Source organism: Pholcus phalangioides, unplaced genomic scaffold (assembly GCF_987345545.1).
Source record: "Pholcus phalangioides strain wild (caught in Gottingen) unplaced genomic scaffold, Ppha-v1.0 ptg000004l_1, whole genome shotgun sequence".
Lineage (NCBI taxonomy): Eukaryota > Metazoa > Arthropoda > Arachnida > Araneae > Pholcidae > Pholcus > Pholcus phalangioides.
In genome coordinates, this window is record NW_028301597.1 from 7,269,038 (window position 1) to 7,286,047 (window position 17,010).

At 36.9% G+C, this 17,010-nt stretch overlaps 1 protein-coding gene across 6 annotated transcripts in view; it reads right to left on the reverse strand.

The window, feature by feature from the left end:
* LOC149086509 (coiled-coil domain-containing protein AGAP005037-like) overlaps positions 1-17,010 on the reverse strand; it is a 758,714-nt gene that overhangs the window by 343,034 nt on the left and 398,670 nt on the right. The window lies entirely within an intron of this gene.

A 17,010-nucleotide genomic window follows, 5' to 3' on the forward strand; every position in this document is an offset into this window, starting at 1 on the left:
CATTGATCGACGAAGGTGATAGGCTACGCGTGGACCAATATACCAGACTACACAACTAGTATTTACAAAGTGGATGGAATACCGGAAACTTCGAAAAAAGAACGGAAATTTTGGTCATTGTTTGTTTACCAAGCGTTTTGGAATCGTCCTCGAAGTCAAGATGATTAATATCCTATAAATCCGTTTATGAAATGCGCCCCCCCCCACCTTTTATTGCCTTCTTTCTACCGTCTACCAAAATCGCACTACCTCGTGGCATCATTTCTAGCTCAGAAACAAGACAAAATGAATAATAATAATAAAATAATAAATTCAATCTAGAAATAATTAATTTTTATTGCCAGCGTTACTCCATTCTATATATATAATACACACACACATTTTCCGTAACTTTACCAAGGAACAGTTGTTTTATTTGAGATCTGCTATACGTTAAAAATTAATAGATATTTTCATTTACAGGAAGAGCCATTTAGGCAAGGCACAAATACGCACACAAATCAATATCGCCAGCTCGCCACGACACACACGTTGAGGAAATACTGCGTTAAACCGTTTATTCACCCAGTATCCACCCAAGGTTTCTAGAATATATAGCCATCCTCTGAAAGAATTTGGGGAATAAATGGTAAAAATAAGCAAATGAGAGGGGGGAAGTAGGGGTGTCTGGTGTCGGGGCAGCGTTATTCCATTCTATACACAGGATTTAGGCGCTAACTGCACACTAATAAGGTTCGGCTGGTGCGGTTGATCTTATCAGCAATCCTGGAATTTCGCGTGGAACACACACTGCTGTTAGCAACTGGAGTTTTTCATTTTTTGATGTCACGTGACATCTCTGTCGGGATTGGCTAAATTATTTTCGCCAAGCTGAACTTGACTACGATTATCATAAAAATTCGTGCTCATAAGTTGCATTACAGTAAAACCCCTCTTAACGGACACACCCCTCTTTTACGACCAAATAATGATTTACAGTTGTATAATATATAAAAGTATGTATTTCAAACCCCTGATTAGCGGTCACCCCACTTTCACGGACGAATGTTTTTGTCCTGTCGGTGTCCGCAAAAGAGAGGTTTTACAGCATATACCAATAAAAATTTTCAGGTAATTAAATTATTTAATTTTCTGTAACAATATTTGCCGTTTGAAATGAATTCCGAGTTGAAGAAAGACAACTCAAAAGTTGACCCATTTCTGAACGCTCTTACAATTCGTGACCAAATGGCACAATTTTTTTTACATATTATGACTGGCCATTCAAATAACATATTTTTGAAGTTTCAAAAAATTGGACATGAATTTAACACGTTTTTCTTTGTAATTAAAGTAAATTTCCAATTAAATTTCTAATTAGTGGAAATTGATCATAATAATTATAATTTTGAGAAAAAATTATTTCTGTTGATGGTCAAGGAAGAAAATTCAGACAGAAAATCGGAATGAAATTTGAGAATTTCATGTTTCAAAAACTCTAAAAAATAAAATTTCATTGTAAACAAATTTAAAAAAAACACACTATGATGATACTCATTAGACCTTTTAGTTCCCAAAAATATTCATTTCATGAAAACATTTATGTGAAAAATATCAGAAAAAAATATTAAACAAAGCATGGTTAGTCAAAAATGGGATAAAAAGAAAACCTCATGAAAATATTGATGATTGCAGTGTCTCATATATTACACAGAGACCTACTGTTCCGAGACAATTCGGTGTTATCAAGGGATCGCGATCCCCCTTCCTTTTGGATCTGCACCTGTCCCAGGGAGTACCGGCGACCGACATTTTTTTAATATATATATTCGTGCAATAAATTTCGCTTTGACTAAATTCAATTCAATAAGTAGAAAGGGTCTCGCTCTTGGATGAGGGTAGAAGGTCCTGGGGAGAGATTGGGGGGGGGGGGGGACAGTACGAGAAGAAAATATGGTGCAAAGAGCCATTGGCTAACAAAAAATTTGACCCACTGGTCCATATATTTTCTTTTAATTTAAATATTTTTTAATTTATTCAATCATGATATAACACTGTAGAACATCCTTCAATGGATCATTAGCGGATTCGTTCTGATGAACACAAAGACCTCGTAACGAAAAACTTCATAAACAATTCTTCGTTCATAATTTTTCCCGATCAGTCATCAGATTTTTCCAGATGGTGCGATGACATGAAGGAACGTAATGTCCTTCTTACGAAATCATTCATATGTTTCTTAGTAAATCCGCATAGTGTGTGTGTGTATATATTCTTTCTATTCTTTATAAAACCCCAAAAGTTGAGGGGATTATTATTATTATTATTTTTCTTTTATCTATTTATTTATTTTTCTTCGCGTAAAATTCTTGTCTTGTAACTGTTTATTGCTTGTCTTGTTAATTGTTTCTGTAACTGTCTAGAGTCTTTGTGATCTTTCGTATCTTTAACATTGTTTCCGGCGATTTGTTAATAAGAAGCTCCGGGATATCTCGCTACAAATTAGTAGCAATTAAGATACACCCCACCCCCCAGGACTTCGACAAAATGTAGATCAAAATTTCAAAGCCTTGGTTTAAATGTTCCTCCATCCTTTGTTATTTATTTTTATTTATTTACTTATTTTGTTTATTGTTGTGAGATTGATTTTGATATAATTTTACTTTTATTTGTTGTTTTTCGATATAGAGTTGGAGAAGTAAACGGAACGTGGGAAGAATAAATAGTTAGTTTAAATAACCAAAAAAAAAAAAAAAATTATATATATATATATATATATATATATATATAGCTATTTTTGGACATCTCTGAGAAAATTGGACTCTTTGTGCTGAGAGGGACTATGTTGAACTTCAGGATCCGCTGTATGCCTCTAGGGGCGGGACAGCAATATATATGTTTGATTACTAAATCCGTTTACAGACACAGAGTTATGACTTTGCCACGTGCTGGCTATTCCAATTGCTCTGCCTTTTTCACGATATAAAGTTCCTGACCACGAATTACTAAAATTTGCCGCCCCCTCCGAATTTGCTACCCCGGCTCGCTTAAAACCCTGTACATACGACACTAGGGCCGCAACTAGGGAGGGGCAGGCGGGACTGATGCCAGGGCCGTCTTGAAACTAACATGGGCCCCCGGGCCAAGTGGTTTTCCGGAGGCCCAACCTAGTAAATCCTAGAAAATTTCAACCGATCTCATTTTTGTGAGGCCTCTCTTCTCTTGAGGCCCCCGGGCCATGCGTTAAGACGGCACTGACTAATCCCCTAACTCCGAGCCAGAGGGGTTCTTTTTTTCTTTCATCTCCTTCAATATTAAAAGGGGGCGCCAAAATGCGTGCTTGCCTCGGCTGACCACGCATGTCGTTGTGGCCCTGTACATCAGTATGTATGTTGCAAGGTTTAAGGTACAAACAGGGCCGCAGCTGGATACTTTTTAACTGGAGCTACCAAGTTTTTGGCGTCCACGTGTAAGAAAAGGTTAGAAGGAGTGGTTAAAGGGGTAATTCAATAGACTAAAGATATAATTATTCTAACGCTGCGGGTAGTTCCGCACTCAGTACAGTTGACCCGCTCTCTCTAGTTGCGACTTTGTGTGTGTATGTAAATCAAAAACTGCTTGAAAAGAACGGTAGGTGCAAAAATTGTCTTAGTGCACTCTTCGATATTACTCGCATACAACGTTTTGTCTAAATCAGCGGTTCTGAATCTTTTTTAACCCACGGAGCCCTTTCCAGCATATAATTTCTATGGCGGAGCCCCGTAGCCCTATTTTTATTTATTCATCAGAATTACTGACTTATTTTTATTATTCAAAAATATTAATAATTATTTTTTCAAATTTACTGTTTTTATTTTATTTATTTTTTTAATTTTCCTCGAGCGGCCGCGGAGACCCTGGGAGTTCACACGGAGCCCTGAGGGCTTCGCGGGGCACCGGTTGAGAACCGTTGGTATAGATAGTTTTTTTTAAATTGCAAAAACAACAAATAGACAGCCACATTCATATGATACAAAAAAAACAGAATAATGAAAGCAAAACACACACAACGAAGCTCTTAGGGACATATTTCTTTCCCGGTTTATACTTAGGCTTTTAATAAATGTTTCCAAAGTTTGATATGGAATTTGCAAACATAAAAATTTATTCCTTCAGGTGTCTAATTATTTTTACTTCTGATAATTTTTTATGAATTTATTAGAAATGGCTGGGCCTCCTGGCAATTTGTACTTTTTTGGGTGAGGTAACTAATTGGTTTTTTGCTAAAACGTTATAATCGGGATCTAATGCATTTCATTCAAGTATTTTAAAATATATATCTCGGTTTTAACGGCGTAATCACGTTACTTTATGAATGTCATTATAACCGAGTGCTGATGTATGCTCATGTAGGAAAGCAAAAACATTAATTTAGTTAGAAAAACTTAATTTTTTGTTCATCGGTTTTTTATATTGTTATTTGTGCAAGAGCGCCAAACAAAGAATTAGTTTCCGTCGAGAATGGAACTTCACCACATTTAGTTCCTCGAATTTTTCTTTTCCCCTCATGTTTATGGCAGCCTGAGAAGAAGAGCAATTCCTTTGTCCAGTGCATCCGAAATCCCATCACCCTCCTTGTCAAACCACTTACGGCCGTATTCACCAACACAGTTTCAACTGCAATCGCAGGTGAAAGGATTGAAGATCGAAACGGATTGGTTAAATTAAGGATTTTAACCAATCCGTGTCGATCGCTGATCGTTTAACCTGGGATTGCAGTTGAAACTGTGTTGGTGAATACGACCGTTAAAAGACAATGGAAGACAGCAATCCCTAGTCCAGCCGAACCGTCATCAGGGTGTTCAAGCCTTTCCAATAGATGATGGCAGCTTCCCGGTTACCCCAACCGTCCAAAAAAATGGGCATTTTCTTGGTTGGAAAAACCGCCATCAGCGGTTACGGTTGTATCTGTGCGTTGACAGAATAAAACTATAGATGATGCCTTCCCCCCCCCAACCTCCTGCAACCGCGTCGCTGCCAGGTCCCGGCCAAAGAACAGTGGTAACGAAACACTTCATAAAAAGTTCGTTTATCATTTTTCCCGCGATCAGTTATCAAATCATTTTCTCCAGATGGTGCGATGACACGAAGGAACCGCAATGTCCCCTTACAAAATCATTCAAATGCTTCTTACTAAATCCGTTTGCAGACACAGATTTATGGCTTTGCCACGTGCTGGCTATTCGAATTGCTCTACCTTTTTCACGATATAATTTAAAGTTCCTAACCACGAATTACTAAAATTTGTCCCCCCCCCCGAACTTGCTACCCCTATCCACTTAACACCCTGTACATACGGCACTAGGGCCGCAACTAGGGAGAAGCAGGCGGGACTGATGCCAGGGCTGTCTTAAAACTATCATGGTTTTCCGGAGGCCCAACCTGGTAAAATCCTAGAAAATTTCAACCGGATCTCATTTATGTGAGACCTTTCTTCTCCTGAGGCCCCCGGGTGGGCCCATGCGTTAAGACGGCACTCACTGATGCCCCGAACTCCAAGCCAGAGAGGTGAGCAAATGTGTTATCCTTTCATCTCTCCTTCAATATTAAAAAGGGGCGCCAAAATGCGTGCTTGTCCCGGCTGACCACGCATGTCGTTGTGGTCCTGTACATCAGTATGTATGTTGCAAGGTTTAAGGTACATACAGGGCCACAGCTGGATATATTTTAACTGGAGCTAGTAAGCTTTTGGCGTCCCCGTGTAAGGAAAGGTTAGAAGGAGTGGTTAAAGGGGTAATTCGGCACCCCCTCTAGTTCAGCACCCTGTACAATCGACCAGCTCTCCCTAGTTGTGGCTTTGTGTGTGTATGTAAATCAAAAACTGCTTGAAAAGAACGGTAGGTGTGAAAATTGTCTTAGTGCACTCTTCGATATTACCCGCATACAACGTTTCGTCTAGATCAGCGGTTCTCAACGTTTTTTGATACACGGAGCCCTTTCCAGTATATAATTTCTATGGCAGAGCCCCGTAGTCCTATTTTTTATTTATTCATCAAAGTTACTTATTTTTATATATTATTCACAAATATTATTTTTTTTCAAATTTACTGTTCTTTTTTATTTTCCTCGAGCGGCTGCGGAGACCCTGGGAGTTCACACGGAGCACCGGTTGAGAACCGCTGGTCTATATGGGTTTTTTTTCCCCTTTGCAAAAACAACAGATAGACAGCCACATTCATATACGATACAAAAATAAATACCAAAAAGACAATAATGAAAGCAAAACACACACAATGAAGCTCTTAGGGACATATTTTCTCCCCGATTCATACTTATGCTTTTAGTAAATGTTTCAAAAGTTTGATATGGAATTTTTTTGCAAATATAAAAATTTATTCCTTCAAATGTCTATTTATTTTTACTTCTGATAATTTTTTATGAATTTATTAGAAATGGTTGGGCCTCCTGGTCATTTGTTACTTCTTTGGATGAGGTACTAATTGGTTTTTTTGCTAAAACGTTATAATCGGGATCCAATGCATTTCATTCAAGTATTTTAAAATATATATCTCGGTTTTGCGAATCACGTTATTTTATGAATGTCATTATAACCGAGTTCTAATGTATGCTCATGTAGGAAAGCAAAAAAATTATCAGTTAGAAAAATTTGGTTTTTTTTTTTCATTGGTTTTTTTTTCATTGTTATCAGTGCAAAAGCGCCAAACAAAGAATTAGTTTTTTGTCGAATGGAACTTCACCATACAGTTCCTCGAATTTGTCTTTTCCTCTCACTTTTATGGCAACCTGAGAAGAGCAATTCCTTTTGAATTTTTTAACTTGTGATTCCCCGCAGGGGCAGTTGAATTTTCTCTTTTTCCAAAATATATCTTCGCAACAGCCAGTTGTTAAAAGACATTCCTATGGTAGCGGAGAGTGACGTTATCCTTGAGCAATTCCTTTGTCCAGTACATTCGAAATCCCATCACCCTTGTCAAACCACTTAAGCCCCACTTTAAGTTCACATGTGCAAGATTGGGGGTCGCTTTGGTGGTAATTACCAGCATGACATCTTTTTTCCCCTCGTAGGTGGGAGAGAAGCTCATCAAAAAAAGCCCATCTTTCTTGGGGTGGAATGGAGGTCGACACCGACCTTCTCTCCCATAATCCTTTGCGCCGCGGAAACTGGTATAACCTGGTAACTTCGTCAACCATCTTGAATCAATCACTTCCGTTCAACCTACGTAACCAGTGACGACTTCCGGAAAGAAGAGGGGGATTACCCAACACCTTCTAGAGCAAGCTGCTTTAGAAGGTATTGGATTACCGGCATAAACTAAAACGTCATGTGAACGGTTTGTAACGAAAATCCCCGTTACCGGGAACTTCCCGGGATGTTTCATTGTACATGTGAACGGCGCTTTAATAGCATCGAGCTTAGGGCCCTTTCACACGGAGCGGATGCGGACGCGGGTCCGGAAGAAGTTTTAACAATTGGAATATACTGCGCCTTTCAGACGAGCCGAAAAATCTCCGCACCTAGGAAATGTTCATGCGGGTCCGGACGTCGTCCGCATGTGTCAAAACCTAAGTGCGGGCTCCGCATCCGCATCCGCTCCGTGTGAAAGGGGCCTTATATTACTGGAGGGAGCATCCAGCCGCCGCGACGTCGTCTGCATCTACTGCAAGGATACCACGTGATCCGGTGAAAACGATCTCCCATAGAGATCAATGTTAAAATTGCAGATTTTAACATAGAATTGCGGAAATTTAGTAAGGTTTTCCGCCGCATCAATAATTTTAAAAATTGAATTGAATTCTCGATTTTCGAAATATTAAGTTCGCTTAGAGATACGAAGCCCAGAAAATTAAATATAAATTAATTAGCCAGACCCACTTTTGAGGTTGATATCCATGCAACGACATTAATTTCAGCTTTTTATTTATATACCAAGCACGAAAATGAAAATTAATGTCTCCGTATTGTCTTATATTATCCAATTGCATCAATCCGTATAGTTTAGGATGTTTTGAAATTAATTATGGAATTATTTCTTTCATTACTTCTGAAGTAATTGCTTTAATCAAATACAAATACAACGCCACAACAGGCAAATTGCCCAACGAGAACATCATGGATCCCCGAGCCATTTTTTGGAGGCCCTACCTACTACTGCTACACCACGCCCAGGCGCGGATCCAGGGTGATGTGTTGGGGGGGGGGGGCGATTTTTTACAATGAAGATGTCGATCGGTGAGACCCAACCTAGTGTCCGCAGGTGCTAAACGTACTTAAAATAAAAAACTAATAAAAAATTAATTAAGAATTAAAATTATTTAAAACTTTCAATTAATTTTCATTTAAACAATTAATTGAACATTAAAATTAATTACGATTACATTTTAATTGAAAATAAAAATTAATTAAAAATTGAAGGCAGTTAAAAATTAATTAAAAATAAAAATTTATATTTATAAAAATAATATTTTTTCAATATGCAGCATACTTATTTAAAAACTTGCTTGCAGCAACTGGTGTTACAATTAATGAATAAGCTGTTTTTGATAATAAATTTGAACGTTTGTGCCGGCTACCCTCGCAAAAAATACCGTAAGAAAAAAAGGTTTGAGGTACAGACTGAATAATGTGTGTTATATTTATAAACATAGTAAGGAATTCTGATGCACATTACCAGTTAAAAATGTTTTTTTATTAACAGTATCATGAGCAATTGTACAAATAAATAAAAAGTTTGCAGATGAAAAGAGAGCAGAATATGAAAAGCGTATGAAGAATTGGTATTTTAAAATGTTCCTAGAATACTACTTCTTCCTCCTTCGCTTGATAAAAATTAAGGCTCACAGTTAACCGGACAAAACAATGTGCACAAATAAAAATTCATCCGAATGTATTCGATAAATGCTTTTTTCCAGCTTTTCAAGTCAAAGTAGAGAGATACTTTCCGTTTAAATTTAATTTTTTTGATCCCTGTGAAAGTACTAAACGTTTCTCTTTGTGACGTTATGATAACAATTAGGCAAATTAATATGAATAAAATAAGGACCTCGGTCAACCAGAGGAAATGAATTCTAAGCTAACTCGGATACAAGAAACCTCGTTTGAGAGACGATCCTTGAACATTTGAAGGAAAAAAAATTATCTAAAGCCCTGACCATGGCCTCCACATCCTAGAGCGGGGCCCCTAGGCTAAAGCCTCTAGTGGGCCCAAACACCAGACTTTTCACGGGCCCCTTTATAGTTAATTTATAGCTTAAAAAAACAAAAAAAAAATGATGAGAATCGTCCCCGGCCCTGTCAGCTCCACCCTTGGGAGCATGAACTTTACGCACAACAACAAAGTAGTTATCAAATAAATAGGTAGGCTACTACGCGCACACCGACAGCCCAATTACCCGTAACGGGTCGCACTGAGCTTGCGAAAAATTCTTGTGACCGCTCAAACTTCAAATGACTTCATGGTTTCAGATAAAAAGCTGAACCTATGCGGCGCAGCTTTTGTCCTCTCATATGTAGGGTCCGTGATAAGGCAGTTTCGGTTTCAGTACAGCACAGGGTAGATGTTTTCCCTGTTCAGATTTTGAATGCCGGTGATGGGATCGGCCAAATGAGCTTTGTTTACATCAGTGATTCCAGGTGAGCCCTCTGTGGTCTGTCTCGTTCGATAGAGAATTCTATCTATTTGCCGGCAGATCCATGTGGGGCCCTCAACTGGCTCTGCTTGTCTCGTACTAATTCATATCAGCTCAGTACTCCCCGCTCGGCACTGGACCCGACCAAAGGGACTTTGTTTCCATACATGGGATCCCTAAGGTGGTCCCTCTTGTTTCGCTCAATACCTTGTTTAGTATTTACTCATGATCTGCTTGGCGTATGCACTGAAAAGGTTCGGAACCACTGCTGGAAACTCAAGCATCCAAAGCCGAGCTACACTCACTCCAGCAACTTTTCGTGTTCACGTATACGCTTCGAGGACTTGGCGATTGATGTAGAGAACATTAAGCAGTCTTCTTTCAGTTACTCACGTTCTAGACAGTTAATTTTTCTTTCTGTGAACAATTTTATAGCACACCAAACTTGTATCCTTTCTCAAAATGAAAATAAGTACTACACACAATAAAACACCCATTTATGACATGTCTGTATTTACAAATAATACCTTCAACTTCCTCATTTATCACTTATAATTTTCAAACGAGACGATAAAATTTAAAAAATTACAAATTTCCAGCTTTGTATACCCGATTTATGAAAATATTTTGCGTCTGAAACCCATTTTTGTCTTCAAATAAAGTTTCCCATCCTACTACGTATAGAGTCAGACTTTCAATAATCCCTCCAGTAATCCGGTGTTTTTAGGCCAGTTTTCTCCGAGCATAGAAGAGGAAAACATAGTGCGCACATGTTTATGAGCAGAAGTTTGTTATTTAAATGGACTTTTTCAATCAATCTGCAGTAATTCGGCGATTTCGTTAACCCAGTACACCCTGGTGTGATATGTGCCAGATTAGCGAGAGTCTACTGTACTAATAATTCATATCTCTATTAGTTCTAGAAAAATTGAATTCCATCAGCCATTTTTTTTTTGCTGGTAATTTTTCAATTTTTCCCCTCAATTTTTTTTTTGCAACACTGATTTTAACCATCCTCATGCCCCGTTACTGAAGACAATGTCAGAACTAAATGGGCTATAGCCCAGGGCGGCAAGTTCAGAAGGTCGGCCTAGAGTCAGCCGTCAGAAGCGTATACTGGGCCCTCGGAAAAAGTAATTTTTCTGAGCCCCCTACCTGGCGAGACACGTTTACTTTCAAAATTTTAAACCAGAGGCCCCTCTGCATTTGAGGTCCCCGCCCGCGGGGAATGCGTTAAGACGGTATTGTCTAGAGCGCGTGTAAGTAACGAAACAATTACCAAAACCAGCGTCAAACACGTGTGTGACCAAAACAGGGTGCAAACATGTAAATGACTAAAAGGTCCGTCCCACGAGAGTTTGCTAGGGGACGCTGGGTAAGATAATTGAAGTTAATAAAAGTCTTTGTCGGACATAAACCGCAAAAATAACAGCCGGCGTGAAGTAAACCGTGCTTGTTCGGTCATTCACAAAGGAAGACGCTCGTTCCTCTGCCTTTGTATTGAAAGCCTTAAAAATTATTGCTTCCCCGAAGCCCGAGACGACCGCGGATCCTGACAAAGACTTTTATTATCTTTAACTTTAATTATCTTATCCAGCGTCACCTAGCAAACTCTCGTGGGACGGACCTTTAAAAGAGCGACTTTAATACAGGTGTACTTGCAGGAGTGGGGGAGGGGGGGGGGGGCTATAACATGGGATGGAAAATTCGTGGATAGAGTAGTCGAGAAAATTAGACTAGAGTGAAAGGGCGGTGAAATTTGAATAGCCTTCATCGGCAAAACCGTAAATGCGCTTCTGACTGAACATCAAAATTACTCTCAATCTCCTAACCTGAATCTCTGGTTCGGTTTCAAATAAACAACTCATAAAGGATGAAAACTTTAATTTGGAACCACCTTAGCAGGAGTTTCAGAGAATTACTAATCAGGAAATATAAAATCTTGGAAACACAAATACACGAAATACTAAATGGTAAATCTTGCTTATTCGAATAGGACGTCAAGATAAAATATGAAAATGTTTTTAAATATGAAAATGTTTTTAAATATGAAAATGTTTTTAAATATGAAAATATAGCATTGAAAAGTTATTGAAACAAGTATAGACTGTTTTCGATAACAAGAAATAATTGAAGCATATTTCAATAAAATATGAGGGTACTAATTTGTCTGCATAATTAAGAAAAATTTAAGAGTAAAAAAACTTCCTAATGAAATTCTAATATTGCGCGATTTAAAATAATAAATTTCTCATTCAATTTTGTGCAGACTATATGGTTGTCAAAAACCTATTCAAAAACAGTTTTTCGCCACAGATACGTTAAATAGCAAAAGCTTACTTTCATGCAAATTGGAATGATTTTCATTATTATTTAATTATGATTATCAAGTGCACAATATTAATTTTCAGATTTTTTGGCTGAAAAGATGGTGGTTAAATTTAATTCCCGCAGAACATCCGACACCACACAATCAATTTTATATAGTGGATTCCACTTATAACGTTCCTCAAGGCCGAAACATGGGAAGAGGAGGTAGGTTTGGTGCCCCGGGCGCTGGACCGGAGGTGGGGGGGGCGTGAATTTCAACCTTTTACCTGCTCTTTAACATTACAAGGGACACCAAGATGCTGACCAAGCATCTGGTTGCGGCACTGCTCTTAGAACCTTTTCCCGCTTAGTGCGATTCATCTCAACTAATGCTCAGACCATAGAGACGTTGCAAGCGTAAAAACGCTTTGAAGCGTTTTTTAGCGTTTTAAGCGCTCTGTTTAAAGCGTTTTTCCGCTTAAAACGATACGCGCGATCCACTTATAATGTTTAATCCAGGTACTTATTTCAAATTACTAAGGCTTTAATTATTAGATGGGGCCGAGGCCTATATTTTCATAGATATTATAGAGAAGCTATGTGTGCTCAAATGCTCACCTTCTGGCGCAGGGCTTTTGAGCTACGTTTTCGAGGAGGGGGGGGGGGGCTTTGCTGAGATTTTTCATACTTTTAGGCCCCACTATAGTGAATTTGTAGAGTGAAAATCAAAAAATGATAAGAATCGTCCTGAGCCCTGTTAGCCTCACCCTGTGGGGGAACCCCCCGTTAATGTCATTATCAGTGAATCCGTATGCGAATGCAGCTTCATTCTCTGGGAAAACCCCAGATGTGCTACAAAAAGTAATAGAATTAATTTTCTTAACATCCATTTATTTTAAAATTTTAAAATTTTTGCTTACTGAAAACAGTTTTTTTCGAAGACATGGCCATTTTTTGATCCACGTCAAGCTTGCGGGTTTCAGGACTGAATTTAAAAAAAAAGAAATAACAAAGGCTAGAAAACGATGATTCATCTTATTGGATGGCTTGTGCTTTATTGAGTGTTACCAAGAAAACTGAAGGGTGTACATTTTTTTGCCTCTCTACACAAGCCCTTAGGCGCTAGGGGGTATGTTGCAGCGAAAAGGCAGCGTAACAGCCGAATCGCATGGAATCCCTGTAGAACCCTGGTGGGAATACAATTGACCCTCCTCCGGCTATGACTTCTTTATTTTTTCGACCTTACCAGCAGAAGAAATCTCAAGGTGGAACTTGGGGAACAAATTTTAGGGAAAGGAACTTTGAGAAAAAAAGGAAATTAATTAAAAAAATTAAGGATTAATAAAGAAAAAAAGTGAGGTAACTGGAGTTATGTTTGCTTGAAGGCTCTTGGGAGGGGCGATCGCCCCCATCGCCCCCCCCTGGATCCGCCACTGACCACGCCCAATTCTGGAATTATTTCTTTCATTACTTCTGAAACTATATCTCATTGATTCTGAAATTATATCTCATTAATTCTGGCATTACCTCTTTCATTAATTTTGGAATTATATCTCATTAATTTTGGAAGTATCACTTTTTCATTAATGCTGGAATTATTTCTTTCATTAATTCTAAAATTTTTCTTTCATTAATTCTAAAATTTTTCTTTCATTAATTCTAAAATTTTTCTTTCATTAATTTTAGAACTATCTTTCACTTTAATTCTGGAATTACCGCTTTTATTAATATTGGAATTATCACTTCATTAATGCTGAAATTACCGCTTTTATTAATATTGGAATTATCACTTCATTAATGCTGAAATTACCGCTTTTATTAATATTGGAATTATCACTTCATTAATGCTGAAATTACCGCTTTTATTAATATTGGAATTATCACTTCATTAATGCTGAAATTACTTCTTCATCGATTTTGGAATTATCCTTTTTTCTTAATTCTGAAATTATTTCTTTCATTATTAATATTGAAATTATCGATTTCATTTATTTTGGAAATGAAATTATCTGTATCATTAAAACGAATTTTTCTTTCATTTATTCTGGAATCATCTTTCATTAATTCTGAACAGGGTTGGGTTTTTGACGTGACAAGTGTCAAAAACTGGTTTAAACCGTCAAAAACTGGTTTAAACCATCAAGAACTGTCAAAAACCTAAATGAATGCTTTGGGATGTTTCGAATAGAATAAGTATATAACTTAATGATGAGGCACTTTGATATTACAATGTTTCATTTTCAAACACTAATTTATTAAAATTGAAACAAAATATTAATTATAATTTGCGGTTTTGAATTTGAGGTAAAAAATGTCTAGAATAGATATATAATTAACAGTATGGCTCATTTTTACCACGTAGCATCCGATAACATGTAACAAATTTTGTGCATTTTTCTACACCTAAACGATTTCTAAGTTTTGAATGGACAAATCCAAAGTTAGAAAATACTCTTTCAATGGAGGCTGAGCTGGCGGGATTGGACAGCAAAAGCATTGCTAGTTTTATGAGTTCAGATACAGGCTCAGCCTGAAAAAGCATTACATTTAGAAAGTCCTTTCCACCAAATCACAGGGTTTGTCATTCTTCCTGCTGCACTGAAATAAGAAGATGGAAAAGGAGTTTCTTCCGCTTCATATGAAATTAGCAATGGCAGACAACCGTTAATTTTCTCTGTTGCCCATGTGCGAGCCAAATCACTTTGCACATCAGCCAGTCCTTCACCTTTATATTTTGGGTGCAAATTATATGCCAAATAATGAAATGGTCTCAGAATCTGGTTCATCCTGTTTTGTATCTTTTCAATGTGAGGCTGAAGAGCACTTTCTTTGAGAAGGCTTAGCCAAACACGGCATGAGTCAGCTATTGTAGCTGTGTCTGTTTGAAGAATATCCAATGCAACACTTATTGGCTTGAGTTGGAATGAAAGATCTTTACACTGTTTGTATAAATTATAATTGTTGATTAAAATAACAATTCCTTTGTCAATCATTTTCGTTATCTTCTACTATTTTCTGAAAAAATGGCCTATTGTGTAAAAATGTTTCAAGACAAGTAAGTGCACTCTTCCATCGAGCATCACCAGGTAATTGGGGTTTTATTGACCCCATATGTTCATTAAGCCATCCCGAAGGCAAATGATGGTTTCTAAAGTATTTTTGTATTTTAACCACCTGTTTGAGCACAGCTTCAGGTGTTAGATCTTGTCCGAGTAAGTTGAGCCAATGAGAAGAGCACCAATATTCTATTAAATTTTGGTCAATCTCATTAAGCAAAAGTTGCCTGGCTTTCTCCATTACTTTCGCATTATCAGTTACAACTGCCTTTACTTCACAAGAATATTTATCGTGGGCCAAACGTATGGAATTGTCAATTATTTGCTTGTGGTAATCTGCATTTTTCATAATAGCACCACACTCAACAGCTTCAAGAAAATAGGATTTACTTTCATAATGTATACATGTAGCTATGACTGGATCGTTATGAATATTGCTCCATCCATCTTCAATTAAAGCTACAGCTTTTCCACTGAGATTGTCTTTTGCAGTTTTCTCAACCTCTCTTGTAACTTCATCAAGCAATGACTGAGCCAAAGCTTTTCTACTTGGGGTATTATAACCAGGTCGCAAAGCAGAAACTTGAATGTTCAACAACACTGAATGGGATATTATTGGCATAAAAAAACTTTGTCACTAATAAATCAATTTTTTTAGTTGTAGCAGAATTTGATTTCACAATGAAGTCATCAATTTTTTCCTTTTTTTTTTGAGTGAAAATTTCAGGTTCTGTTGATTCCAACAAAATAATAGGCTGTGAAGCAGTGGACTCTGTAGATGTTGATGTAGTTCCTTTTTGTACATCAGGTATTTGTTCAACATCATTGCCCCTTCCAATACACAGAGCTATATGGCTCTTCATCCTGTCCACACGATTACATCGCATAACTCCACAATTAATGCATTTTGCATATACCTTTCCATTTTTCTCTACTTTATCAAAATTTTGCCAGGCTATATGCTGTGGCCTTCCACCACGATTCATTATATTTACAACTAATAATAGACTAAATATTTATGATTTCTTAGAAATTGGTTTCACTAAACATAAAAAAATATCAAATGAAATTTCTGAAATTGGTTTCCATATTAATCCTCACTACTTTAGAATTCAAACAATAAATAGCAAAGTTGGACTTTTCTCTAGTACACTGGTCTTTGTCCTCTAAGGGCAGCTGGTGTCTTTATTGGATTATAAGACCATCTGCCCCTAGCATAATAATGCAGTCACTACTGTTGCTGCTTCTTGGTGAAGGAAAAAGAAAAACAAAACCCTGTGAGATAATATACCACTACATTTAGATCTGTGATGCAATCCCCATTCATGAATTTTCTAAAAATAGAACGTCAGAATGCATAGCCCAAGGTTAGAAAATGTGGTAAGAATTAGCAATTTTGATATTGTAATATAACTTAAGTAACTAAGATACTTTATATAAAAAATATGTATATTCAGGCTACTTTTATAAGGGAAAAAAAACACTTATCATTTAAAAATATACCACCAAATGTAACCCAAGAATAGAAACTGTGGTAACAATGAAAAATTTTGACTAATAATGAACTAATTAATTTTTCAGGGGAAAAATTATTTTAGGATAATTTAGTATTTTGATTGCTGGATATATATATTCTAATGTTATGTACAATAAGAATATTGTTTTAAATATCTGGGATTGTCTAGATAATATAATAACAGAAATCAACATTATATATAGCAAGCATGAAAGAACTTTTTAAACATGTATCTGTTGTAAAAAAAAAAAGTAGAGCAGATGTTGATATGCAAATATATATATATATATATATATATATTCATATATAAATAAACAGTTGAAGAAATTTTAGAAGGTTGAAACTATCTTGAATACATTACATATCCTTCCGTAGTTTTATGCTATGCTCTACTCAAATTCTATATTTTACATATATATATACATGTATATAATTGTCCAAAATAATTATGTAGGGGGGGGGGGGAAAGATTATTTTAAAATCACACATTATGTATTGCAGCATAGTCACTTTAAGCATTAC